Here is a 27724-nt window from a genome sequence, read left to right on the forward strand (position 1 = left end):
GTTTGCATTTTTTTCACTCTCCATTCTACACATGTTTCGGGATTGGTCTGTTTAACCATATACAGTCACTTGGGTAACAATTTGTATGACTGTCCCAATCATCGAAAACTTTGGCCAACGCCTTTCTTTTACCCCCCACACCCTATGGTAAGGAACATGATATCCAAGTTTTGATTTTATGTCGAACTGCAGTTGTGTCACACTGATAGATGATTTTTCTCTTACGGCATCACAAAACTCTAGTGCAATCATTGATGAATCTAATTGCACATGAATTCGACTCAGTTCTGAATAAAAACATGTATATTGCTCAACATACTTAGTGATCTCAAACAAGCCATGCGACTTTTTCTTTATTGCACGAAGTCTCCATTTGCAACATTCTTCCCACTTCTTATACCGAATTGCTCAACTCATCGGTGTCGATTCCATAACCTCATATGGTGCATGACATTTAATAGCAAAACATTTGACGGCATGATGTAGCATTTCTTTGTCTTGACAAATCATCCCTTTATACAATTGAGTATTGTCAATATCCACGGAGGCTACAATTGGGTTGTGTTCTCGAATGCTATCTATTACATTCATATCCAAATCGTTAAATGTATTTGAAGGTAACTCATGTTCACGACCATCAAAATCCAACTCTTCAAATTCATCGTCCGTTCTAAAATCTCTGTACTAATTGTTAGCCATCATATCTTTATCATCACATGGCGATGCAACTGATTCCGGATCAGGATCAATACATTAAGTTGGATCTTCAAACTGACTAAAGGGTGCATTCAAGTTTATATTCAACCCTACCCTACTTACATTAACATATAAATGCACTAAATTCGGAAGTGGCATCGAGATTGAGAACATCAAGTTCATTGCTTGTTCATTTGAAATAGGGAATGACATAAACCTTACTAATCTGATGGTGCTAGATTAGGATGTATATATATTATATCTAACTGATTTATTCTCATATCTACACCAAGTGGCATCCCTACCATTTCAATGAATTGTTCAAATACCAGTTTTACATTTATACTAAAACCCCATATGGTGGTTGGTCATAGTCAACTCCATCAACCCCATCAATCACATCACCATTTGTAAACAACATAAATCTCAAATATTTATCCACAATTTTCTAAAAAAAAAAGACAAACACTACATTACTAATTATTTTATTAATTATCAAACATAAAAAAAAAAAAAAAAAAAAACAATAAAAAATATAAAAAATGTTTAAAAAAATAACTTAGTTTAAACATCAAAATTGTTAAAAACTAAAAGAATCAAATAAAAAAAACTTATTATACTAAAAAACTTTAAACTTCAACATTAAAATTATTAAAAAATAGAAGAATCAAATAAAAAACTTTTTAGACTAAAAAAAACTTTAAACTTCAAATTAATTCTACACTTTTTAAAACTATTTGTTGAAAGCTAATACTTAAAAAATAAATCATATAAAAAGTCATTAAAGTAGTAACTTTTTTTTTAATTATTAAAAAAAATCAAAATACTAAAAAAAATACTAAAATATAGAATATCATATAAAAACGAAAAATAAACAAAATTACTTAAAGATCTCCAATTAAAAAATAATAAAAATGTAGAGAAAATATAATTAACATGTTTCCAAAGACAACAAAAAGCAATAAACAAAATATAATACTTAAAATCTATTGTTTTCAAAGACAACAATAAACCCTACAAATCTATTGTTTTCAAAGACAACAATAAACCCTACAAACCCTTAACACTAATATTATTATATTAATATTAGTGAATTCAAACTATTAAAAAGCTATTATTGAATTGAGACTAATATGGTAGATCTAAAATATTAACATGGTAAACTAACATTACCATGGTAGACTAACATAAACATGATATATCTAAAATATTATTAAATTCAGCGTAATATATAATATTAAAAAAAAACTATTAACATCAATATAAGGAATAAAAATGATATATTTAGCATAAACAAATAATAAAAACAAAAAACTACTAATAAATAAAAGTTAAGTTCAACTCAAGTTCGATAGTAGTTTTTTTTTTTTTTCCTTCAAATATATACCTCTTTTTGAATCTTTATTTTCTAAACAACAATAAAAACTATAAAAAAAATAATAATATAAGAACAAAAAGAAATTTATATTTATTCTTAAAAAATAGAAATCTAGTAGAATGAATTAACAAACCTGTATAGTTTGTGATCGAGGGAGAAGTGTGGGGACAATTTCAAACGAAATGGAAGAAGAGAATGAATAAGAAAAAGGGGAAGTGAAAGAGAGCATCAAGAAAACAGAGGCAAAAAAATGGAAAGAGAAAGAACACCAAGAAGGCAGAAAGGCAGAATAAAAAAAGGGGAAGGGAAGATAGCACGAAAAAGGCAGAGAGGAGAAAAAGAAACTTTCGTTTGTGATCTGAAAAAAGTGGTGGAGTGTGACTTAAAAGCTCATAGATCGAGTGTTTAAAACTCGACCCACAATCAAAGAATTTAATAGTTAGGTGGGCAAAATTAAAAGCTACCCAGATTCGATCAAGGCGTGGGAAGCTGGCACGGGAGAAGTGATAACATGGGAAATGGCAGAGGCTGACAAGACATGACGAGACGAGGTTGTCGAGAGTTTAACTCTCGACATATGTAGGTCGAATTTTCAATACTCGACAAGTATATGTGGAGATTTCAACCCTCGATAAACCCTTTTCACTTTCTCTCCCCACCTCGAATCTCTAAAACTACCCAAAAATCTAAATATTTTTCAAACAACCATATTTCTTCAAATACTTTTCAAAACATATTACAATAAAACCTCACAATTATTTTGATTCGTAGTACTTTTTTCTAGTACAAAGTCATTATTGTCCCATCATCAAAACATACAAATGCACATAAAATAGAACCATCTATAATTTTGGATCCTATGATATCCATAAAAGCAGTAGACTCAAAATAGTATATTTAATTTTTTTTTTAAAAAAAAGAAAAAAATCAATAATAAATTATAATTTGTCTCTAATTGATACTTTAAATTATCAAATATGTTTCTACTTTATTTTTAGAAGATGTCATATATATGTTTCTAAGCATCCAATTTTGTGTGGAATAGGTTTTAGAACTTTTAGATATATCTAAAATATTCTCAATTAAAATACCATTCAGGTCTTATATTTTAGAATTTAGTCCATACAATTGAATTATTATTAACTTTTCAAAAAAAAAAAAACTACTTTCCATTAACATTTCCTATATAAATTTTAAAAAGAGATTATTTCAAATGGTAAAAATGTTGAAAATATTTATAAGATATAACAAAATTTTAGAACTATCAATAATAGACGTTGATAGACACTGATAGACTTCTATCAATGTCTATCAATATCACTAATAGAGACTGATAGAATTGATAGGTCTAAAATTTTGTTATATTTTGTAAATATTTTGGTTTATATTTCTATATTTAAAGACAGCCCTTTTGAAAACATATATTCATACTGTTTTGTCCTACATAAAAATTATAATAATTATTTAATAGTTTTTTAAAAAATGATTTCAAATAATTAAATTTAAAATTTATCGAGAATATATAAACTAAAATTAGACGTTTAAACAAAATGAAACCTGAAGTATAAGATTAAAATAATTAGTTTTGACTTTTAAATTTTTGTGCTAGTTAGTTCTTACTTCTTCGACATTTAACTTCAAAACCCTAAAGTATATCTCAACTAGCATAACACATTTATTATCAATTTGACACAGATAACTTAAACCTACCCACCATGCTAAAAAGGAAAAAAGAGTAATAATTACCATTTACAACACATGGGTATAATGTAATCAAATGCATATATAAGTGGAAAGTGGTGGGAAAAAAAAAGTGGTAATTATGGCTAAAAATAAACCAAAGGTTGTGAATTAAGCAAACACCAAAAAATGAGGACTTGAACACCAATGTCAAAATTTGCTTACATTTCTCCAAGAAAAACAAAACACTTCCCCTTTCCCCATCATATTTTTCTTCAAACCACAAAAACTAACATATCAACCAATCCCCAATTTCATCAATCCCCCAAACAACCAAAACAAACATACATTCAAAATTCACAAACCCTAATTCCATCTTCTTCTTCTTCAAACAAAAGAACCATGGATCAAAAATCAGATCACAAAGCTCCAAGGCCCAATGACAGAAACAACCACAATCACCACCATAAAATGCCATTCACAGACTTCAATTTAGAAGAACTTAAGCAAAATCCTCACCTGCTCGCCTCTACGCCGTCGCGGTCCATGGCGCCCAAAGCTCCGTCCTCTGCCAAGGCCAATTGTCTCTGTTCTCCCACCACTCATATTGGCTCCTTCCGCTGCCGGCACCACCGGCATACCGGTATGATCCGCGGCGGCTCCGTTGGCTCTAGTCTCGCCGACTTGGGTCGTAAATCCACCGAAATTATGGGACCCTATTCGCCTTGAATCGTTTTTTTTTTTTTAAATCCTTTTTTGAGGGGTTTGTTTGTTTGTTTGTGTTTGTTGTTCCTCCTCACACGGTTGTTGTTTGGTGATTCTGTACTGGGAAAATTGGGGGAATGAATGGAGGATTTCGCGATTTCCATTGCCATTTTTTTTTTTTTTTTTGCTTTCGTTGTTTAGTTTCTGTATGTGTGTCTGAATTCTCTCTGAGGGCTTTGTAAAGGAAGATGACGACCAGTTTTCTTTTTTCTTTTTTCTTTTTTCTAATCTATGGAGATTGAACAACTAGTTTTATCCAACAAAAGTAACTTACTTTTTTAGTTAAAAAAAATTGTTAAAATATCATTTTGATTGGATTTTGTTTCATTTTAGTTATTGTATTTCTAATTGTCCAATTTATTTATATTTTAAAAAGAATTTAAATCGATTCTTGAAGGTTAATTTTGTTATGAGGATTTTATTAAACCGTAAATTGAAGTGACTATTTTCAAAAGAATTATGATTATTTATTTTAAAACGAATTATATTTTTAAATTGAAGTGACTATTTAGGAGGATTTTATTAAATCGTAAAGACTAAATTTAATGATAAATCATAAAAATTAAATTCTAACTTTTATCAAGCATGGTAAGTGTATTCTAGGCATGATTGAAGTGGATCATCATCCACTGATGAATAAAAATATTGTGCTTTTAATGTTACCTCCATAAAAATCATTGAAGGGATCAAATCTCATCGGGGAAACAAGTGATCGCTTTGCTTTCAATTTAGTTTTGGAAATCATAACACATAAAAGAAGAAAATACAATAAAGAAGATTTACTCCCTTAAGAGCTGGCAATCCTTTGATTTGCATGGGGGAGTGTGGCTAGATTGCCGACTCAACAAGTCTACCATTTTGGGGATTCATCTGATTGGGGAGTTGGAAACTAAGTTATACAAGATGAAATTCACTCCTTCCCCGAAGCAAGGGTAAGTAGATAAATTGCTCCCTTCAGAACTAATTCTGTGGCTTGAACAATGTGGCGCCACACCCTCTCTTGGCCGAGAGGGGTTCAGTCATAGTGGGACTATCATCTATTGTTCATTATAGGGATCAGTGGTACTTAAGGAGTTAGATGTAACTACAGGGGAAAAATGGTAAATTGGCCCAACTGTACTTACGAGCGATTTGTGAAGGGTCATCGTACTGTTGATTGGTTATATCCAAAGGACACAAAAATATATTTGTAGTGCGAAAAGTGCAGCTGTAGGTCTTTAGTGGAGTGCCTGACAGTTAACGGATGGTGGATAATGTGATTGAAGAGTTTAATCAGCTATTCATGTACTGTTGGAGCTTTAAGCTACAAGTCCATAAGGTCCCCTTATTAGCTCAATGGATTTAAGTTGAGAATCAATTTTTGGGTTAATTTGAAATGTTCAAATTAATAAGAAGGAATTTGATTATATATGATATAATTAAATTAATTCAATTATATATGATATAATTGATATAATGTATTTGATACATTATTGTTTGAATGGAGGAACAAATATTGAATATGATTCAAATAAATTTTCTATGAATTAGATTCATAGTTATTAAATTTAATATAAATATAATTTATATTAAATGCCATAAAATAGAGAAAAAGAACTATGGTATTTATATATTGTATATGATGCAATATTAAAACTATAGGTTATAAATATAATATGATAAGTTAGTTATCATATTTATTTATACTTATTAATTATTTGATAATTAACACATTTTTCTTCATAACTACCTTTAGTGGGTAGTTATTTAGTTTTATGGAAAATTGAAATAAATAAAATTATTTTAATTATTCCAAAGACAAGTGAACACGAGACACGATTGGCAATCGAGTTACCATACGATCACTTGAGAGACTAAACAATCGAGTAGAAAGTCTATGCGATAGACTCATTCGTCTACACGATAGTTTTATTCCTTTCTCGATCGTCTTCCTCCTACACACTAAACTTTCCCTCTAACCAAAATTAGTCAGAGCCCACCACTCCTGGATTCTCACACCGAAAATACGAAAGTATCCAAGTGGTAGTGTCTTATTTGGTTCGAGGATCGAGTTACTGCGTGGTACTTGTTCAAGCGAGTTCGAGACTTGTACATTGCATTCGTGAATGCATTAGATTGAGGGATTTACTTGAAGAACGGCTCTTCAAAGATATAGTCTCTTGATCCTTTGTTTTTATTTCAAAGCATGCTGTAATTTAAGTTTGATGCATAATCTGTTATTGTATGTTTGTAAACGTATGCATTCAGTCACAATTGGATTTGGACGATCCGCTTCAACTCAAAGGTTCTTTGAACATGGAGTTCCTTCAATTGGTATCAGAGTCAGGTTGTATTCTGACTACCAAATTCCATTTGTTGTATTCAATATCGTTTACAGCTAGGTGGATCTTAAGTTTCTGCAATGCGTTTAAGTGTTAAATATTTGTGGTTGTTGTCGATAGATAATTTCGGGATCGTTTTCTATTTTGATGCTTTCGTTTTAAGTTTACAAAAGTTAATTGTAAGAGCCCCTGCGTTTTTTGGCATAATTTCTTACAATCGAGTCTGTATTCATTTTTTTTTTTTTTATTGGGTCGTTTATGAAGAAGCTTCAGCACAAAGAGTTGCAGTTTGCTTCGATGGAGAAGACAAAACGATGGTCACATCGTGTAGCTCAAGATAGGCGATCGTTTAGATTCGGCTATTCGTTCGTGTAGAAATGTTCTACTTGATCTTGTAATATTTTTTAAACGATCGCATAGCTAATGCTACGCGATCATGTAAAGAGTTTACTCAATCGCGTTGCATTGGATACGTGATCGCGTAGACGTTCGGGGGTAAACGATCGTATAGTATTTGATACTCGAACGCAAGACATGCACGCTAAACGATCGTGTAGGCTATCATGCTCATCGCATAGTTAGTAGCTACACAATCGCAAGGTATACGATACTCGGCGCTTGCTACTCAATCGTGTAGACTATCATGCTCATCACATAGTCGTTAGCTACACGCGCTGCACGATCATATGGACTTTCATGCTTATCGCATAATCCTAAGCTACGCGATCGTTTACACTCGACGTGCATTACTTGATGATAAAAAAGCTTCGCTACATGATCAAATGACGTGACTTCAAGGCGGGCGGTTCAAGACCTAGTTCACCTATTCGAACCTCTTGACTCTAACTTTTGTAATAGTTTAGCTTTTTTTTTTTTTTTTTTGGTTTTGAGACAATTATCCCGGTCCATCAACTTTTGTTAAATGTGCATGTGATGTATGTTTATATTATATGACATAATGTATGTCATATAGTTTTAAAACCCACCATAGGTTATGTATTTTATTTCATGCATCATCTTTATATTATAAGTGTTATAATATATTAGTTTGCATGATTAAATTACTTAAAGCATTCTCATGCATCATATAATATTAGAGCTATAATATATGCATGCATTAAAGCATATCCATGCATCATTTATATTATAAATGTTATAATATAAGGTTGTATGTTAGCAGGATTGTATGCTTAGTTCATTACTTGTTATGTAAAAGTTATATATTAGTAATGAATGAACATTGCATGAAGCATGACACTTAGGTTTATTTATAAAAGTTATAAATACCTTGTGAACGTCTAGCTTAGTGGATGATTTTAATTGTTTCATTTTTTATAAGAGTTATAATTAATGAAATTAGAATTAAAATCAATAATAAAGAGTTGCATGCACACCTTAGGTTTTAATCATGTTTTAAACGTGTTCTAAAATTTGATTGAGATAGACCTAAGATCACGTTTCTAATAAGATTAGAAACCTAAGTTTAATCTTTTAATTTGGTTTAATATGATTAAATTGACTAATAAAAGATTAAATATATAATAAATGTATCTATAAGGGACCTTTTGGCTAAGGTTGGTTCTAGCTAGGCTGGGGTACTTGAGTCGATAAAAACGTCGCACCCCTATCTGGGAACCTACCTGGAGAGGTGAATTAGATAGATTTGTTACATGCATGAAAATTTAATGAAAGTCTGTTAAAGTTTTTAATAAGACTTGAATCAAACTTGTTTAATCATCAAAAGAAAATGTTGTTTTTTAGCAAATTATACAAAGCACTTAGTTAAAATCAGTAGTCGGATTTTCTAAGTTAACGAATCCCTAGGTAGAACATTCAGTGGAAGGTAATAGGGGTATATGATACTTCATTTTACCTATACACGTTTCTCCCTAAAATGTTCACACCATGAGATCTATCCTCAGCCTCGAGGCACCCTCGAAGTGTCCCCCTACGGATGACATTTGGGTAGATCAATACCAAGGTGAATGGAGAGAATGTTCATAGTAAGTGGGAACGGGAAGTGTGACAACATATCCCTCGGTCTCTCTCATTAGGTTGGATAAAGTTTTAGTTCATTGCCTCATGGCACCCTGGGAGTGTCCCCCTAAAGGATGGTTATTTTGCACAACTCTTTATCTGATCTCCAGAAATGGATAGAGTTGTTTTAGTCTCTTGTCCTCTTTTCCCTAAGGTTGATTCATTAGGGCGGGACTCTAGGATCTAAATGAGGGGTCACACTTACACAAAATTGTTAAGGATGTTAACAAATTCTGGACCAAACAATGATGACTATTAGATTTAGTTACAAGGAGTTATTTCTATCTAATGGTTGAGATTGTCTCATTCCAGTGAAGGGGCACTTGATCACCCTACGGTGACTTTTGTCCTACCTCACTAGAGCATCATTGCAAAATAGATGTCACTTAGGGTACGCTATAACTATTTTGCTAAAACTTGATTTGTGTTAAAAGTGGTTTAATACAAGTAGACTTATTACATTTATTCATTTTCCATCAATTTTAATTATGGCTACCACCACTTTATCACTATTTGTCGCTGATAAATTGACTGGCCAGAATTACGCTAGTTGGAAAAACACGATAAATACGATTTTGATCATCGATGATTTGAGGTTTGTCCTTATGGAGGAGTGTTCTCTTATTCCACCTTTCAACGCTATTTGAAACGTTCGAGACGAGTATGAGCGCTGTACACGGGTAAACGAAAATGCCTGAGCGTATATCTTGGCCATTCTTAATGACATTTTGGCCAAGAAGCATGAGCCCATGATCAATGCATGTTAGATCATGGAGTCGCTGAGGGGAATGTTTAGACAACCGTCCATGTAGCTCAAGCACGACGCTTTGAACGACATCTTCAATTCGTGTATGAAGGAGGGAACATCTGTTCAGGAACATGTTCTCAACGTGTTGGTCCACATCAACGTGGCAGAGATGAATGGCTGTCTCTTATACACATCTAGATGTGTATAAGAGACAGGATGAGGCCAGCTAGGTTAGCATTATTTTCGAGTCGTTAACAGAAAGCTTCCTTCATTTCGTAAGTAACGTTGTTCTGAACAGGGTTGATTATAACCTTACAGATCTACTCAATGAGTTGCAAACTTTCCAATCTTTGCTGAAAAACAAGAAAAAGAAGGTTGGTGAGGCAAATGTTGCTTCATTATCCAAAAATATCCATAAAGGTTTGACCTCAAGAGCTAAGTCTACACCTTCTACTTCTGGCATCAGAAAGTGGAAGAAGAAGAAGAGTGGTAAGGGGAAGGCACATACTAAACCACAACTGCTGCTCCAAGGGGTAGGCAACCAGTGAGGGTTGACAAGGAAAGTGTTTCCATTGTAACTAGGACGAGCACTGGAAGTGAAATTGCCCACGTTATTTGGCTAAGAAGAAGAAGGTCAAATAAGGTAAATGCGATTTACTAGTTTTGAAAATTTGTTTAATGGAGAATGATGATTCTGCCTGAATTATTGGCTTTGGGGTCACTAACCATGTTTGTTCTTCATTTTAGGGAATTAGTTCCTAACGGCAGCTTGGTGCTGGTGAGATGACAATACAAGTTGGAACTAGGCACGTCGTCTTAGCTGTGGCAGTGGGAGGTCTCCAGTTGACTTTACAAAATAGGTTTATCATTTTGAATGATTTGTATATAGTTCCCGAGTTAAAGAGGAACTTAATTTCTCTAAAGTCTTTGCTGGAATGTAAATATGAAATACATTTTTCTGTAAATAAAGTGTTTATTTCAAAAAATGGTGTTGATGTATATTCAGCTCAACTGGAAAATAATTTGTATGTACTAAGGCCGTTAGTAATAAATTCCCTACATAACATAGAGTTGTTTAAAACTGTCGTAACTCAACATAAACGACTTAAAGTTTCTCCTAAAGAAAACACCAACTTTGGCACTTACGTTTAGGGCACATTAATCTCAATAGGATTGAGAGGTTGGTGAAGAATGGACTTTTAAGTGAGTTAGAAGAAATTTCTTTATCTGTGTGCGAGTCATGCCTTGAAGGTAAAATGACTAAAAGGTTGTTTACTGGAAAAGGTTATAGGGCCAAGAACCTCCAGAGCTTGTACTTTCAGACCTTTGTGGTCCGATGAATGTCGAGCCAGGGGAGGCTATGAATACTTCATCACTTTTACTAATGATTATTCGAGGTATGGGTATGTTTTTTTAATGCAACATAAGTCTGAGTCCTTTGAAAAGTTCAATGAGTTCAAGGCTGAGGTTGAAAACGCATTAAGTAAAATGATTAAAACGCTTCGATCTAATCGAGGTGAAAAGCTTTTGGATTCTGATTTCCAGAACTATATGATAGAACATGGAATAGTTTCCTAACTTTCAGCACCTGGTACACCTCAGCAAAATGGTGTATTAAATAGAAGAAATCAAACCTTGTTAGACATGGTTCATTTAGTGATGAGTTACGCTTCCTTACCTAACTCGTTTTGGGATTTTGCAGTCGAGACTGTAGCTTACATCCTGAACTGGGTTCTCTCCAAGAGTGTTGCCAGAACACCTTTGGAGTTATGAAATGGTTGTAAAGCTAGTTTACGTCATTTCTATATCTGGGGTTGCCCAGCACATGTGCTTGAGGTTAATCTTAAAAAATTGGAACCATGTTCAAGGTTGTGCTTATTTGTAGGCTACCCTAAAGGAACGAGAGGGGGTTATTTTTATGATCCTATAGAAAATAAAGTGTTTGTATCGACAAATGCTACTTTTCTTGAGAATGATCATATAAGGGAGTACAGACTTAGAAGCAAAATCGTGTTGAATGAGCTTTCCAAAGAAACTACTGAATCTTCAACAAGAGTTGTTGAAGAGCCTACTACCTCAACAAGAGTTGCTGATGTTGGTTCATCTAGTAGGTCAAATCTGAAGGAACTCTTAAACAAGAGTATCCATGAGCGGATGCAGATCTTTCCGATTTCATTGTGACAGAATTACCACACATACATTCTAACAAACAGATATGCATTGTAACACTAATTATAGCATGCTTTAACAATTAAAATACAAAAGACTGAGTAAAATGTACCAATTGAAGACAATCTTCACTCGAACTCAGTCCAGCAGAAGCATACGTTCCTTATCGCCCAACAATCAGTCGCCTAACAGCACCACGGTCATCTACACGATCGGCTACACACGAACCAACAGCAACCGGGAACGACACCACCACTCGAAGCCCTCGGTATTCTCAAAGTGAGAATCCAAGGGTGGACTTTGATGGAATTGGTAGAGGGAGGAGGAAAAGACGATCGTGTAGTAGTACGAACAAGCAAGTGGGAGATAGTAGATGACTATCGTATAGTCAGGTGCTTCTCATTTAGGAAAAGGTACACGATCGTGTACGTTTTGCTAAGCGATCGTTTAGGTCTGCTTGGCGCTCTAAGCGATTGTTTAGATGCGAGTGTGCGGTCGTTTAGGATGATGGGCCGTATCGTATAGGCTCTCAACGCTAAGTGATCATATGGATTCACACCGTGAGCGATTCTCTTGTGCATTTTCCATGTCTTGCTGCAAACAAATGAAAACAATTTTCATTTTTATTCTTTAATTACAAGAATTGAAATCAATTTTCCCACTTCCTCACGATTACAGAGAAATTGTCGGCCAATTATCTCATAACCACCTATTTAATTAAATAATGAATATAATCATATTATATTCTTAACCTATAATTTGATATCATATATCTACTATAGTATTTTCTCCTCTACTTGATATAAATCATATTTATATCTAATTTCTTCCAAAATAATGTATCTCGTACATTTAGTCAATTATATCATATATAATTAACTAGTTTAATTATATCAAATATAATTGAACTCCCTCTTGTCAATTTGAACATTTCAAACTGACCCAAAAACTGATTCTCAACTTTATCCAAGCTACTAAGGGGACCATATGGACCTATGGCTCGAAGCTCTAATGGTACGTGAATAGCTTACTAAACGCTTTAGCCACGAGATCCACCCTCCATTAACTGTCAAACATTCCATTAAAGACCAATAGTTGAACTCTTCTTATCACAGATATATTTCTGTATCCATCGGATATAACCAATCATGAGTATCATGATCCTTCACAGATGCTTGTAAGTACAACTGGGCCAATTTACCGTTTTGCCCCTGTAGTTACATCTCATTCCTTAAGTACCACCGATCCCTCTAATGAACAATACAACATAGTCCAACTATGTGTGAACACCTCTTGAGCCAAGAAAATGTATGTGGCGCCACATCGTTCAAGCCCTAGAATCAACCCTTAAGTGAGCTATCTATCTACTTGCCCCTACATCGGGGAAGGAGTAAATTCAATCTTGTGTAGCTGAGTTCCCAGCTCCCAAATAAGATGAATCCCTAAAGTGGTAGGTTTGAGTCGGTGACCTAGCCACTCGCACCCATGCAAATAAAAGAACCGTCCTCAATGGCAGGAGTTCCCAACTCACTCAGGATTGGGGTCATGTTACCTATGGTCATCCGAGTGAAGTGAAGTCTCTGTCATGAACGGTGTTATATAACGAGACGTTAACACTTCGTGGTCAGGTTTTATACAAACTTTTTGTATAGGATGCCCCTGCTCGCATGTCCCCTACATGAAGGATCAGGATTAGACCATCTGTGACAAGTTACAACACTTGCAACTATTCCACAAAGCGGGCCACATCCATAGCGTTACCAGGATAAGGTTTCCCTCCTATATCCATATACTACAGACCATTTTTGTTATCACTTAAGACATGATCCACTTGTATGTCACCACATACATGCTTAAGTTACATACAGCCAACCAGGGATTTTAGGTTTATTGATTTGTGGTAAAGCAAATAAAACATTCAACTGAGCAAAATCAAGATGTGAAGTAAATATCATATATATTATACATCACAAGCGTTCGTACAAACTATTTACAAACTACAGGAAACGAGACTTTAGGATATCAACCCCAACAAATTCCACTTAAAGTGTTGAGGGAACCTCGACGTAGTAGGTGTTGCGATTGGTGTCTTAATTCTCTCAGAGTCTCGTTGTTTGTAATTATACACATTGCTTATAAATAAAATAAGTGTTATTTCATTCTGGCATTTACTCATATCCAATAAACAAAGCTCCATGGTTATTGTATGTAAACTTAAGCATGTATATGAGATATACAAGTGAATCATGCCTTAAGTGATAACCTAAATAGGTCTATAGTATAAGGATTAAGGTAGGATATCTGATCCTAGTGACACTACGAATACGACCCGCTTTGTAGGGGTTTTCACGTGTTGTAAACCACTACAGATGGTAGATCCTAACCATTCATATGGAGACATGCAAGCGAGGGTGTCCTATACAAAGAGTTTGTATAAGATCGGACCACGAAATGATTCGTCTCTGTATATAACGCCGCTGATACTGGAGACTTACATCTCACCTAAACGACCATAGGTGACATGACCTCAATCCTGAGTGTTTTGGGAACCCCTGCCCTTGAGGGTAGTCCTTTGATTAGTATGGGTGAGAGTGGCCAGATTGCCAACTCAACATGCCTACCTTTTTAGGGACTTGTCTGATTTGGGAGTGATAACTTGTAGAAATACAAGTTATTTATATCATCTTACTTAGAATATGTGGCAATAGGAAGGAAAAGTCTCATCGAACATAGTAAAATTTGCTTAGAAACGCAAAGATTGTAAAAGTATCGCAAACACACCCGCTGAGTACAATATGATGGCAAAAAAAGATGTTCAAACCTTTGTTTTCCAGGTAACGGGTATCACCACATGGACGATTGCTCGTCGACAAAAAGATCAATGCATTCTTCGGGATTTCTGAAATCGCACAGCTTTTTCTGATGTACGGCCTGACAAATGGAATGTGGAGCAGAGCGGACATTCCCACCAGGCCCGACAAGAAAAACTAACTTTTCAGAGTGGAACCACTGAGGTAAGAGGTGCTAAAATCTATAAATAGCAACACTCAGCACGAGAACACACAGAAAAAGAGACAAAAAAGAAGAAAGAAAATAGCAAAAAGAAGTTTTGTGCAAGGAACACTCTTCACCCAAGAACTCTCTTGAGTGAAGTTCTCCACCTCATTCCTCCATTCATCCATCGCACCGGCAAGCAAGCAGCTCCGATCGGGATCCATGCCAAGACACTGACATACAGCTCTCGACTATTCTTACTTTATGTTCATCATTTGTTGTTCATTTTCTGTCTTTCACTCATATCTTTATTACAAATGCTTTATCTTTACCAATTAATATCACTACTATCATGTTCATCTTTATCTCTCTGTTCACCATTATGCATTCATCCTTCATTTCTTTCACCATGAGTCACTAAACCTCTAGAGTGGTGGGGAAGAATTGGGCGAGTAAGCCAATCCATGTTGAAGAAGTCAGCTAAGTGTATTTAATGTATGCTCAATGGCATCTTCACCTACGAGAGCAGAAGTGAAGATGTTAATCCACCTTTAGAAAGAAGGTTGATAGAATACGTTAACTAAAGCAAAAAGTATTTCTAAAGATGGAAACAACCTTAGTTAACGCAGGAGATCACCGAGAGGTGTAAGCCAAGGGAAGATGGAACCTTAGTTGCATCCTCAACAGGATTGAAAAACTTCCGATAATCTTTTTCCCTAACCCGTTTCACTCTGTGTTTCTATCCACAAGACTTGCCATCACATTTACTCACACATACCTTGCACAATTTCAGCTTTATTTACCTGTTTGATCATTTATCATTGCATTTTACTCCCTAGCACTTCACAATCTTAATTTTTTTACGATCGCATATATCACTTCATTGTAGCACAAACAAACATCGCAAATCCCTGCGTTCGACCTCGGATCATTCTGAGAAACTCGCGGTGGAATTATACTTGGCTTCATCACGAAAAACTTGTGACATGCATAAACTATCTGAACGCATCAATTGGCATTTTATAGTAAACTCTAAAACATCGCATATATCATCGGTTAGTGTGATTAATACATTACATATCATTTTTGCGTTGGCATTCCATAGAAAACAGGGAGTTGGAAACTTAGTTACACAAGTTGGGATTCACTCTTTCCCCAAAGCAGGGGTAAGTAGATAATTCCAGGGCTTGAACATAGTGGCCATAGCTTCTCTTTGGAAGAGAGGACTCAGTCATAGTAGGACTATGACTTATGTTCATTAGGGGGATCAGTGGGAGTTAGATGTAACTACAGGGGTATAACGGTTATTGGCCGAGTTGTACTTACGAGCGATCTGTGAAGGGTTGTCGCACTGTTGATTGGTTAAGATAGACACATAATATATCTGAAGTAAGGATAGTTCAATTGTTGGTCTTTAGTGGAGTGCCTAGAAGTTAACGGGTGGTGAATCCCGTGACTAAAGAGTTTAGTCAGTTATTCACGTACCGTTGGAGCTTCGAGTTACAGGTTCATAAGGTCCCCTTGGTAGCTCAATGGATTCAAGTTGAGGATCAGTTCTTGGTGTTGATTTGAAATGTTCAAATTGACAAGAGGTAATTCGATTATATATGATATGATCGGTGTGGTGTATGAGATACATCAAGTGGAGGGTTAATGTAAATGAGATTTACATTAAGTGCCATGGAATAGAAAAAGAGCTATGGTTTATATGTTTTGTGCGATGAAATATTAAAACCATAGGTTATAAATATAGTATGGTAAGTTGGTTATCATTTATATTTATAATAATATTAATTATTGGATGATTATCTCTTTTTCTCTAATAACTAATTGAGTAGGAGGTTATTGGTGGTTTCATGGTAACCGTGAGTTTAAAAGGAAAAATGTTTTTCTAAATTTGGTTAATGTTGATTTGAGATTTCCACTCTCGAAAATAACTCACAAAAAGTTTGTCAAGTGAATTAGATTTGCTAAACGATAACTTGGAGAGACTAGACGATCATAGAGTGTTTCTACACGATAGATACTCAGCTGACCGATGAGCTAAATGGTCTCATAGCTTTAGCTAGACGATCACATAGCTTTTGCTAAACGATTGGGCATCGTCCTATATGATAGGCTTTGACATCTCCCACTTGCTCAAGTTTACACGATTGTTCTTCTCCAGTCTCTGCCTCTAACCAAGTCTACACAGAGCCCACATTCTGGATTCTCACACCAAGAATACCAAGGTAACCTTTTGGTGGTGTTATTCTTAACTCAACACAATCGAGGTTCTGTGGAGGTCGTTCGTGGTATTAAGGGTATTTGTGATCCTTGAGATCATTCTGTTCAAGTTCATTGTGATCGTGCAGTGTAGAGTTCGTAGGTTTGAGCGTTCGTGGTTTCCGTCTTGCTGTGAATGAGCATTCGTGATCAAGGGACTAAAGATGAGTCTTCAAAGGTAGTTAATTCTTTCCCTTCATCGGTAGAAAAGAATGTTGTAATTTCGATTTATGCATAACCGTATGTTTCCGTTTCTTGACTGTGATTATATTGCTCATATACGAATGAAATTTGGAACGATTTTTCCATTGCTCATGGAAATCCTCATGTCCGATTTCCTTCAGTAGGAGGGTTGCGAACCCACCTATTTTCTATATGGAGTTAATTCAAATCCTAGCTATGGTAGCTAATGGCGAGGTTGATGATCCACTGTCTTATAAGAAGGCAATGGAGGATGTTGACAAAGATGAATGGATCAAAGCCATGGATCTCAAATGAAGTCTATGTACTTCAATTCAATTTGGGATCTTGTAGATTAACCTGATGGGGTTAAATCTATAGGTTTGAAATGGATCTACAAAAGGAAACGGGGTGCTGATAGAAAGGTACAAACCTTCAAGGCTAGACTGGTGGCAAAGGGTTATACCCAAGTAGAGGGAGTCAACTATGAAGAGACTTTCTCGCCTGTTGCTATATTAAAGTCTATCCACATCCTCCTATCTATTACCTCATATTATGACTATGAGATATGGAAAATGGATGTCAAGGCTGCTTTTCAGAATGGAAATCTTGAGGAGACCATTTATATGGTGCAGCCCGAGGGATTCATAGTCCAAGGTCCAGAGCAAAAGGTTTGCAAGCTGAATCGTTCCATTTATGGACTAAAACAAGCATCTCGATCTTGGAACATAAGGTTTGATACTGCAATCAAATCTTATGGCTTTGATCAGAACGTTGATGAGCCTTGTGTCTACAAGAACATCATCAAAGTTCAGTAGTTTTCCTAGTATTATATATAGATGATACCCTACTTTTTTGAAATAACGTAGGCTTACTGACATCAGTTAAGAACTGGCTAGTGACCCAATTCCAAATGAAATATTTAGAAGAGGCTCAATTTGTTCTTGGGATTCAGATCATTCGAGATTGAAACAACAAAATGTTAGCAATGTCTCAGGTATGGGACATTGACAAGATGTTGATCAAGTACTCGATGCATAACTCCAAGAGGGGCCTTTTGCCTTTCAGGCACGGAGTTACATTGTCTAAGGAACAATGTCCTAAGACACCTCAAGAGGTTGAGGAAATGAGACAGGTCCCCTATGCATCTGCTGTAGGCAATTTGATGTATACGATGTTATGTACTAGACCTAACATCTGCAGTGGGGATAGTCAGTAGATATCAGTATAATTCAGGATATGATCATTGGACAGCTGTCAAGAACATTCTCAAGTATCTCATGCTTGTGTATGGTTATAAGGATTTGATCCTTACAGGATACACTGACTCTAATTTTCAGGCTGATAAGGATTCTTAGAAATCCACTTCAGAATCAGGGTTCACTCTTAACGAAGGAGTTGTAGTATGGCGAAGCACCAAGTAGGGGTGCATCACAGACTCCACCATGGAGGCCAATTATGTAGCTATTCATGAAGTTGCAAAGGAGGTCGTTTGGTTTAGGAAATTTCTGATTGATCTGAAAGTTATTCCAGACATGTCTAAGCCCATCACCCTTTATTGTGATAATAGTGGTGCTATGGCAAATTCCCATGAGCCTCGGAGTCATAAGCACGACAAGCACATTGAGCGGAAATACCATCTCATCCGAGAGATTGTGCATCGAGGGAACATGATTGTTATAAAGATAGCTTCGGAGCACAACGTTGCTGATCCATTTATGAAGGCCCTCACGGCTATAGTGTTTTAAGGTCACCTGCAGAGTATGGGTTTATGGAAAAACCACAGCTGGACTAAGGTAAGTGGGAGATCTTTTACTGGGCTTGTTTGTGTCTTAGTTTATTGTTTTGTGTACTTGTATTTTGACTATCTTGTACACCCCACTAGCTTTAGGACAAGTGAGAGATTGTTGGGGTTGATGCCTTAAATCTCGTAGGGTCCTAAAATTTGTAAACACTTGTATGAATAAACATTCTATGATTTATAATATATGATATTTTACTCACTTTTGTCTATAAAATATTCGATATTTTAGTTACATTAACAACAAACCAATAAACTAAGATTCATGGTTATCGTTGTAACTTAAACATGTATGTGGAGATATACAAGTGGATCGTGTTTTAAATGATAACCTAAATGGTCTGTAGTATATGGATAAGGTTGGGTACCTTATCCTGGTGACATTACGAGTATGGCCCGCTTTGTAGGTGTTACAAATGTTGTAAAGTTCTATAAATGATCTGATCCTGATCATTCATGTATTAGACATGCGAACGGGGATATTCTATACAAAGGAGTTTGTATAAGATCGGACTACGAAATGTTTAGTCTCGTTGTATAACATCGTTCATAATTGAGACTTTCATTTCACCAGGATGACCATAGGTAACATGACCTTAATCCTGAGTGAGTTATGAACTCCTGCCTATGAGAGCGGTCCTTTGATTTGCAATGGGGAGAGTGGCCAGATTTTTGACTCAACAAGCCTACCATTTTGGAGATTCGTCTGATTGGAGAGTTGAAAACTCAACTACACAAGATGGAATTCACTCCTTCCCCGAAGCATGGGTAAGTAGATAAATTGTTCCCTTAAGAGCTGATTCTGGGGCTTGAACAATGTGGCGCCACACCCTCTCTTGGCCCGAGGGGGGTTCAATCATAGTGGGACTATGATCTATTGTTCATTAGAGGGATCAGTGGTACTTATGAAGTTAGATGTAACTATAGGGGAAAAATGGTAAATTGGCCCAGTTATACTTACGAACGATTTGTGAAGGGTCATTATACTGTTGATTGGTTATATCCAATGGACACAAAAATATAACTGTAGTGCGAAGAGTGCAACTGTCGGTCTTTGATGGAGTGCCCAGCAGTTAACGGATGGTGGATAATGTAATTGAAGAGTTTAATCAGTTATTCACTTACTGTTGGAGCTTCAAGCTACAGGTTCATAAAGTCCCCTTAGTAGCTCAATGGATTTAAGTTGAGAATCGGTTTTTGGGTTAATTTGAAATGTTCAAATTAATAAGAAGGAATTTTATTATATATGATATAATTAAATTAATTCACTTATATATGATATAATTGATATAATGTATTTGATACATTATTGTTTGAATGGAGGAACAAATATTTGAATATGATTCAAATAAATTTTCTATGAATTAGATTCATAGTTATTAAATTTTATATAATATAATTTATATTAAATGCCATAAAATAGAAAAAAAGAACTATGGTATTTATATATTGTATATGATGCAATATTAAAACTATAGGTTAGAAATATAATATGATAAGTTAGTTATCATATTTATTAATTATTTGATAATTAATACCTTTTTCTCAACCACCCTTAGTGGGTAGTTATTTAGTTTTATGGTAAATTGGGATAAATAAATTTGTTTTAATTATTCCAAAGACAAGTGAACATAAGACACGATTGGAAATCGAGTTACTATACGATCACTTGAGAGACTAAACGATCGAGTAGAAAGTCTATGCGATAGACTCATTCGTCTACACGACAGTGTTATTCCCTTCTCGATCGCCTTCCTCCTCCACACTAAACTTTCCCTCTAACCAAAATTAGCCAGAGCCCACCACTCATGGATTCTCACACCGAGAATACCAAGGTATCCAAGTGGTAGTGTCCTATTTAGTTCGAGGTTCGAGTTGCTGCTGGCTACTTGTTCGAGGGATTTCGAGACTTGTTCGCTGCATTCGTGAACGCTTTAGATCGAGAGATTTACTTGAAGAACGATTCTTCAAAGGTATAGTCTCTTGGTCCTTTGTTTTTATTTCAAAGCATGCTATAATTTAAGTTGGATACATAAATTGTTATTGTATAATTGTAAACGTATGCGTTCATTCACAACGGGATTTGGACGATCCGCTTCCACTCATAGGTTCTCTATAAACAGAGTTCCTTCACCCAACACGCCATTCGGTCTCGCCCTAAAATGGTAAACTTATTGAGTCGGCGACTCGAGCCACACTTACCCATACAAATCAGAAAAAAAAAACGCACACATGCAGAAGTTCATAACACACTCAAAATTGAGTTACACATAGTTATCCTATGAAATATTAATCCCTTCAGTCAATGGAATTACAAAGAGAGATCAAGTATTTCGTGGTCCAGTCTTATACAATCTCATTGTATAGGATACCCCCACTGGCATTTCTCCATACGAACGATTTGGATCACATTGTTTGTAAACATTTACAGCATTTGTAACATTTACAAAGTGGGTCGTGTCCATAATGTTACGAGGATAAGACACTCAATCTTATCCATATATTATAGACCCTTGAAGTTATTACTTGAACACAATCCACTTGTATGTCTGCCATATACTGTTCAAGTCTCATGAAATAACCTTAGATTTTTTCCATAATGGATAACTAATTATTGCATATTTAAAATAATCAATTATTATATCAAATAACTAATTAACTATAAGGCTTTAAGGAATAAATTCCAACACTCATTTCATATCATAGTTCAAACATAAAAAGTTGCAATAGGGTATAACCCTTAAATCATCAGGTAAGTGCTCAATCAATCAATTACTTCATTTGCAAGTGAAAAAAAAAAAAGCATTATGGTGTGATTTTGTTGAATATTTAAGCATTATAGTTTTGTTTTATTTATAGGAAACATTGTGATTTTTTTTACAATGAGGAAATAAAATTGTTGATTTAATTCATTTTTAAGTATTTAGCAAGAAAGATGTATAAAATTAATTTACTTCATAAGTAATATTTCTTACAAATGTCTTTTTTATCCAAAAATGAGAGTAAGCAATCTTTAAAAGAAACCCGACCTCACTTCTTTTTAGGGACATGTTTTCTGGAAAAAAAAAAACTTTTAAGGACATGTTGTCTAAAATATCAAAATATTGAGGTTTTGACGATGTGTCGTCGGGAAAGGGTGAAACCGATTTGAAATAATTGTATAGAGATGAAGGAAATCAGACATGAGGACTTCCATGAGCAACGGAATGATCGTTGCAAATTCCATTCATATTTGAACATACACAATTAGAGTCAAGAAAAGGAAACTAACCTGTCATGCACAATACGAAATTACAGCATGCTTTACAATAAGATCAAGGGATAGAATGTCATACCTTTGAAGACTCATGCTTCAAACTCTCTCGATCACGAACGCTCGTTCAATATAAAAAACAACAACACACGAACGCTCGAACGCAGCGACTGCAACACAACATGATCAACAGTAAACTCAAACTTAACGAACGGCCTCCAAAACCTCGACTCAATCGAGTTGAGTAAGACACCACCACAATGGCTACCTTAGTATTCTTGATGTGAAAATCCAGAAGTGTGGGCTCTGTATGGACTTGGTTAGAGGAAGAGATTGGAAGAATAATAATTGTGTAAACGATTGAGCAAGTGGGAGATGACAAAGGTCCATTGTATAGACGAATGCCCAATCGTTTAGAAGATGGCGAGCTACCATATAGAGAAAGCCCCACAATCATTTAGAAGACAACCAGCTGAGTGAACTATTGTGTAGTATCATTCCACAATTGTTTAGTCTCTCTTCAGCTATCGTTTAGTGAATCCGATTCACTTGATAGTCTTTCCCTGAGTACTTACCCAGAATAGTAACTCTAATAAAAACCTACTAAGTTTAGGAAAATATTTTTCCTTTTATCTCACGGTTACCATGAAACTATCAATAACCTCCCACTCAATTGGTTATTAGAGAAAAAGAGATAATTATCCAATAATTAATACTATTATAAATATATGTGATAACCAACTTACCATATTATATTTATAACTAATAGTTTTAATATTTCATCTCATGAAACATATAAACCATAGCTCTTTTTCTATTTCATGGTACTTAATGTAAACCACACCTATCATATCATATATAATCAAATTTTCTCTTGTCAATTTGAACATTTCAAATCAACACCAAGAACTGATTCTCAACTTGAATCCATTGAGCTACCAAGGGAACCTTATGAACCTGTAGCTTGAAGCTCCAACGGTATGTGATTAACTGACTAAACTCTTTAGTCACAGGATCCACTATCGGGTAATTGCCAGGCATTCCACTAAAGACCGACAACTGCACTCTCCTTACTATATGTATATTTTTTGTCCATATCAACCAATTAATAGTGCGATAACCCTTCACAGATCGCTCGTAAGTACAGCTGGGCCAATAACCGTTATGTCCCTGTATTACATCTAACTCCTTAAGTACCACCGATCCCTCTAATGAACATAAGTCATAGTCCTACTATGACTGAGTCTTCTCTTCCAAAGAGAAGTTGTGGCCACTATGTTCAAGACCCAGAATCGGCCCTTAAGAGAGCAATCTATCTACTTACCCCTGTTTCGGGGAAGGAGTGAATTTCATCTTGTGTAACTGAGTTCCCAACTCCCAAATCAGACAAGTCCCCAAAAAGGTAGGCATGTTGAGTTGGTAATCTGGCCACTCTCACCCATACTAATCAAAGGACCGCCTTCAAAGGTAGGCGTTCCCAAAACACTCAGGATTGAGGTCATGTCACCTATGGTCATTTAGGTGAGATATAAGTTTCAAGTATCAACGGCGTTATATAAAAATACTAGTCATCTCGTGGTCCGGTCTTATAGAAACTCTTTGTATAGGACACTTCCGCTCGCATGTCTCCACATGAATGGTCAGGATCTACCATCTTTAGTAGTTCACAATACTTGCAAACCTCTAGAAAGCGGGTCGTATCCGTAATGTTACCAGGATCAGGTATCCCTCCTTAATCCTTATACAATAGACCTTTTTAGGTTATCACTTATGGCATGATCCACTTGTATATATCATATACATGTTTAAGTTTACATACAATAACCATGGAGCTTTATTTATTGGATATGAGTACATGCTAAATAAAATAACTCTTATTTTATTCATAACAATGTGTACAATTTACAAACTACGAGACACCGAGAGAATTAAGACACCAATCCCAATAATCTCCCACTTGTCCTAATACCTCGGGAAACTAATGCACAATACAAGATAAATACAAGTACAATATACAATAAACTAGGGCATACACCCAGTATCATCCCCCACTTGCCCTAGACAAGATGTCGCATGTCCTGCAGACCCAGACTCTCCATGTGACCCTCGAACACTATAGCCGTGAGAGCTTTTGTAAAAGGATCAGCAACATTGTGCTCCAACGCGATCTTCGTGACTATCACATCACTGCAATGCACAATCTCCTTGATGAAGTGGTATTTTTGCTCTATATGCTTGACCTGATGATGACTTCGAGGCTCCTTCGAATTTGCCACAACCCCGCTAATATCACAATAAAGAGTGATAGGCAAATCCATATTTGGAATAACTTCCAAATCTGAAAGGAATTTCCTCAGCCAAACAGCCTCCTTAGTTGCTTCATAAGCGGCTACATATTCGGCTTCTATAGTGGAGTCTGCGATGCATCCTTTCTTGATGCTTTGCCACACTACAGCCCCTCCATTCAGAGTGAACACTGACCCCAATGTCGATTTGCGAGAATCTCTATTGGTTGAAAGTCAGAGTTTGTGTATCCTGTAAGGAACAAATTCTTATCTCCATACACGAGTATGTAGTCCCTCGTTCTCCGAAGATACTTGAGGATCATCTTGACTGTCGTCTAGTGATCTAATCCTGGATTGGATTGATAATGACTGAAAATCCCTACTACATAGCATATTTCGGGTCTGGTACACAACATTGCATACATTAAGCTTCCAACAGCTGAAGCATAAGGAATCTGTCTCATCTCCTCAACCTTTTGAGGTGTCTTAGGACATTGATGCTTAGACAAAATGATTTCATGCCTAAAGGGTAACAAACCCCTCTTGGAATCCTACATCCTATACCTGATCAACATTTGATAGCTGTACGATGCCTGAGACAAGGCTAACTTCTTATTCTTACGATCCCGAATGATCTAGATCCCTACAAAATATTGTGCCTCACCCAAATCTTTCATTTGGAACTAGGCAGCTAGCCATTTCTTGATGTCAATCAGAAACCCTACATCATTCCCAATGAGTAGGATATCATCCACATACAGTACAGGAAAGCTACTAAGTTGTTGATAATCTTCTTGTAAACACAAGGCTTATTAACGTTCTGATCAAAGCCAAACAACTTAACCACACTGTCAAATCTAATGTTCCACGATCTAGACGCTTGTTTCAGCCCATAAATGGACCTATTAAGCGTGTAAACTCTTTGCTCTTGATCTGGAACTACGAACCCCTCTGGTTGAGCCATGTAGATGGTCTACTCAAGATTACCATTAAGAAAGGCAATCTTGACGTCCATTTTCCATATCTCATAATCATAAAATGTGGCTATGGACATGAGTATCCTGATATACTTGAGCATGACAACAGGTGAGAAAGTTTCCTCATAGTCCACTCCCTCAACCTAGGTATAATCCTTTTCCACGAGTCTAGCCTTAAAGGTTTGCACCTTTACATCTACATCTCACTTCCGCTTGTAGATCCACTTACACCCTATAGGTTTTACCCCATCAGGCTGATCCACAAGCTCTCAGACATTATTGAAGTACATAGATTCCATTTCTTAGTTCATGGCCTTAATCCACTTATCCTTGTCAACATCCTCCATTGTTTGCTTAAAAGATAATGGATCCTCAACTCCATCATTAGAAATGACGTTCTGGGCTTCAGTCAAACCCATGTAGCTATCTGATGGGTTCATAACCCTCACACTACGTCGACGCAGTCTCAACTCTTGAGCTGGTTGACTAGATGCACCGACCTCAACAACTCTTGTTGATCTATCAGTCTGTTCAATAACTCTTGTCGAACCCTCAGTAGTCTCGGCCTCACTAGAAATCTCATATAAAACAAGCTTACTTTGTAGTTTATGATCCCAAATGTGGTCTTCTTCCAAGAAGATAGCATTTGTAGAAACAAACACTTTGTTATCACTTGGATTATAGAAGTATCCACCTCTCGTTTCCCTGGGGTAGCCTACAAAAAGGCAAATTTCAAACGCATTTCCAACTTCTTCGAGTCAGTCACAAGCACGTGGGCTGGACACCCCAAAATCTTGAAGTTGCATAAACTACCTTTACTACCTCTCAATAGCTCAAAAGGTGTTTCAGAAACACTTTTAGAGGGAACATTCTTCAGAATGTAGCATGCAGTCTCCACTGCAAAACCCCAAAACGAGTCTAGAAGATGAGCATAACTCATCATAGATCAAACCATGTCCAACAAGGTTTTGTTTCTCCTTTCTAATACACCATTCTGCTGAGGTATACCTAAGGCCGAGAGTTAGGACGTAATCCCATGTTCTATTATATAGTTCTGCAATTGGAGGTCCATATACTCTCCACCACGATCAGATCGTAGTGTTTTTATCTTCTTACCTAACAAGTTTTCAACTTCAGCCTTATACTCCATGAACTTATCAAGGGCTTCAGACTTACGTTGCATTAGGTAGAGATACCCGTACCTTGAATAATCATCTATGAAAGAGATGAAATATTCATACTTACCTCGAGCCCTAACAATCATCGGACCACAAAGGTCAAAATGTACAAGCTCTAAGGCTTCCTTGGCTCTGTAACCTTTTCTAGTAAAAGGTCGTTTGGTCATCTTGCCTTCGAGGCATGTTCACACCAGCAAGGAGTTTTATTCAAAACTCTTTAAAAGTCCACATTTCACCAACTCCTCAATCCTATTGAGGTTGATGTGACCTAACCTTAGATGCCAAAGATGAGCGTTTTCCTTAAGAGAATCATTTAGTCTTTTAGCTGTTGTCGCTGTACTTAACATTTCAGTATTTAACAAGGCTTTTATGACTAACGACCTTAGTACATATAAGTTATTTTCCATTGAACCAAAACCAATCTCCATCCCATTCTTTAAAATAAACACTTTATTCTCTGAAAAGGAGACGGTATAACCTTGTTCAATAAGACAAGAAACCAAGATTAAGTTCCTATTGATATGAGGAACTACGAAAACATTATCCAGTAACAGATAACATTTCTTGTCCAAAAATAACTTCAACCTGCCTACAGCAACAGCTGAAAACGCCTCACCAGTACTTACTCGAAGAGTCATCTCTCCCTGTGGCAATGTTTACCAAGAATTGAATCCGTGGTAAGAGGAACTGACATGATTAGTAGCACCCGAATCAAGGATCCAGGTAGAATCATCATTCTCTACCAAACATATCTCCAAGACCAATAAATCACATTTACTGTCTATAGACTTCCTCCTCTTTTAGAGAGTAGTGGGATCAGTATCAGAACCTAAATAAGCTCCAAGTTCCATGTCAGAGAACACTTCTCTTTTATGAACTTTAACAGAGTCAACAACACTTACTTTCTCTTCCTGGAGTTTAACTTGGGAACTGACACTACTGGTATTGTCATCCATCCCTCTGTGCTCGAAAAGTAAGAACTGACATTTAAACAAAC

This window comes from Benincasa hispida, chromosome 9, assembly GCF_009727055.1.
Source record: "Benincasa hispida cultivar B227 chromosome 9, ASM972705v1, whole genome shotgun sequence".
Classification (NCBI taxonomy): Eukaryota; Viridiplantae; Streptophyta; class Magnoliopsida; order Cucurbitales; family Cucurbitaceae; genus Benincasa; species Benincasa hispida.